This window comes from Brassica oleracea, chromosome C3 (genome assembly GCF_000695525.1).
Source record: "Brassica oleracea var. oleracea cultivar TO1000 chromosome C3, BOL, whole genome shotgun sequence".
In the NCBI taxonomy this organism is placed as follows: Eukaryota; Viridiplantae; Streptophyta; class Magnoliopsida; order Brassicales; family Brassicaceae; genus Brassica; species Brassica oleracea.
The window spans coordinates 53,749,902-53,752,922 of NC_027750.1; the positions used below are offsets into that span (position 1 = coordinate 53,749,902).

A 3,021-nucleotide genomic window follows, 5' to 3' on the forward strand; every position below is an offset into this window, starting at 1 on the left:
CAAGTTCATTTGGACAATACATACGTACATTACTTCTTATATTATTTTATATTCGATAAATTATTATTGGACAATAACATTAACATTTCAAGCTGAACATCTCTTAGTAAGGGTGACTCTAAGCCCATGTTTCATGTGAAGAACAAGACGAGGCTTTGGCTCAATCTTGTGTTCTTTGACGACCTTAATGTAATAGTTCTGTAATATCTCCACCACTACATTCTTCATTGCAAGCATAGCTAAATGCTTACCAGGGCAAATTCTTGGACCGGAGTTAAATGCAAAGAACTTGGAAGAAGGCTCATGTCTCAAGTCTCCGGTCTCTGAAATCCATCTCTCTGGCTTAAATTCCAACGCGTCTTCTCCCCATATGGATTTCATCCTCCCCATCAAATAGATTGGGATGATAATAGTAAAGTTTGCCTCGATTTTATGTCCACTTGGAAGTACATCTGATTGTATTGGAGAGCTGCGCTCAAACGGAATTGGTGGATAAAGCCTCATTGTTTCATACAAGGCCCCATGGAGATACACTAACTTGTTCAAATATTCTTTGCGATCGATAGCCGACCATGGCCTCTCTTGACTACTTTCGGCTTTTGGTAGATTTGTGTTGATCTCTTGGCGAATCTTGGCTTCCACGTGAGGGTTTTTTGAGATGAGCCAGAAAAACCAAGTGAGAGCAGTTGAAGTGGTATCCCTCATTGCCACAATGCTAGCTAAAATGGTGTCTCTAAGGAACTTATCATCGCTTGGTTTCAAGAGCTCGTACTTGCTTGTATCTAGTTTTATGAAATACGTTAATAGATCATCACTTTCTTCATCTGAGTGATCATGATGATGATCAATCTCTTGTGATCTTATCTCTTCTCTCTTTGCTAATATATATTTGGCACATACTCGATCAAAAGTTGCACCTGCTTCTATCAACTTCTTCTCTTGACCGAGTCTCATCCATCTTTGAAACTTCCACACGAATCTTGGTATCAAATGCCTAATCACAATGGCTTCCCCAGCATCTTCGAGGGCTTTTGCGAGCTCATACTCTGGCATCTCAGTGGAGAGAGATTGAGGATCAGATCCGACAGTTGTAACTACTGTGGTATTGAACATGAATCTCCGGAACACATCCTGCAAGTCCACGATTGTCCCTTCCTCTGAAAAGCGACTGAGAAGAGGAAGAAGCACGTCCTTGATTTTACTTGTTGTGACACTCATTGAAAAGTTTTGAAAACTTTGACGACTGAGGATGACCTGAGTAGACATCCTTAGATTCCTCCATAGCTCTGCTTCGGTGTTGAACATTGCGTCTCCAAAAACATCTACTATCTCTTTGAACTCAGGTCCTTTGATGTAGTTGGAGAAATTTGAGCTCAACATATGATGTATATTAGCCGGATCAACCGTGAACAACATATCCATTCTAGTGAACCATGGACCCTTGAATAGAAATGTCAAATTGTTCTTCTCAATGACCCATATGAGATCATCGATCCGATTTAGCCACACGGGCACAGCTGGAAGCATCCCAAGAACAGGCCAGTTCCAATGGTAGCTTTGAAGGGTTTGTTTGATGTGCAAGTAACCAAAATGTTTCTTGTTTTGGAAGTAATAGAAAATAAGAAAGGGGAAAAGAGATAAAAATGCTTCAAATAAGCCGATAGAAGCCATTAGGGAAGTTTGATAGTGGGTAGTGGAGAAGAAGAAGAAGAAGAAGAAGGAACATGATTTATATACACATTATAAAGTCAACTGTTTGAGTAGTGTTACTATTCTTAAACATATTCGATTTCATATCAGACATGTCTGGGAAACAGCGTGTTGATCAATAGTAAAGATAAACCAGAGAAATCTTAGAGAATAGGATAAACACATGATCCATGATGTGCTCTCCAGTAAACAAGGATCATAATTTTGAGATTTGACAGCACACAGTTGCTTAAATGAAAGGCTTTCTTTAGGTCTACACTACAATAAGTCAAGTTATCTAGTCTTGAACCATACACACATGGTGATAGATAATACTACATCATGTCGAGTTCTCAAGTCGTCACGTAAGAAGAAGATGCATCGTGGAGTAAGCTCTCTTACATGCACACATCACACTAATATCATCCAGCGCAAATAAATTCAACTGTCGAACTTTTCTTGATGAATAAGTTACTTAAATGAGAGATTCTTGGTAAGAAAGTGATACCAGGGGTTGATGTCTTGTTTAGGAGATAGCAAAATTGATCTGTTTTCTTGTTGCTTTGTCTAACGATTGAGAATTGTTACGAGATTTCCTCGCGTGACCATATATTTTGGCGTGAGTGATACGTTGCGATCGTCTCCATTCTTTAAAAAATTGTAATACTGAATTAATATCTTTTTTTTTTAACTCCGAGCAATCAAACAATCACCATGGAAAAACTGTTAAGTAAATTATATATAGTTAAGGGATCTCTATGTAATTAGTTTATAATACAGTAGCCCTACTTGTATACTTATATAAATACCTTTCTTACGTCTAATGAAAGTATTGAAGCCTCCAACTCTGTATGGTATCAGAGCCTTAATCTGACCTAATCATATTCTTCAAAAACCTTCCCCTTTTTCACGGTTTCTCACCATTGATGTGTCGAGTTTTAACCCGATTATCTAACTGTAAGTGCACAGTAAAGTACGCAGTAGTAATGCGGGATCGAATCCACAGGGACCGATGATCACACGTAGAGTTGCAGACAAGTTAATAGCTACAGCGAACGAAGATATATTTTTGATGGTTTTTATTTAATTTTCTTTAGTGTCACAAAACATAAACAAGCTGTAAAAAAATGATTTAAACGATTTGAAAACTATTTTAAAACAAACGTTGGGCATTGGGAATTCTCAGGGATTTCTTTTTAATCAAGATATAATTAATGGCAGGCACAGGGATATATTAAAAACCGTCTAGAACTCAAACACGATATTAGAATTAACCTACTTCCGTAGCGCTAATTCTCTATGTTATAGAAATCTCCACACTAACTTCCGCTG

At 37.9% G+C, this 3,021-nt stretch overlaps 1 pseudogene; it reads right to left on the reverse strand.

Moving 5' to 3' along the window:
• Positions 1-87: 87 nt before the first annotated feature.
• LOC106333882 lies at positions 88-1,726 on the reverse strand (annotated as a pseudogene).
• Positions 1,727-3,021: the final 1,295 nt, after the last annotated feature.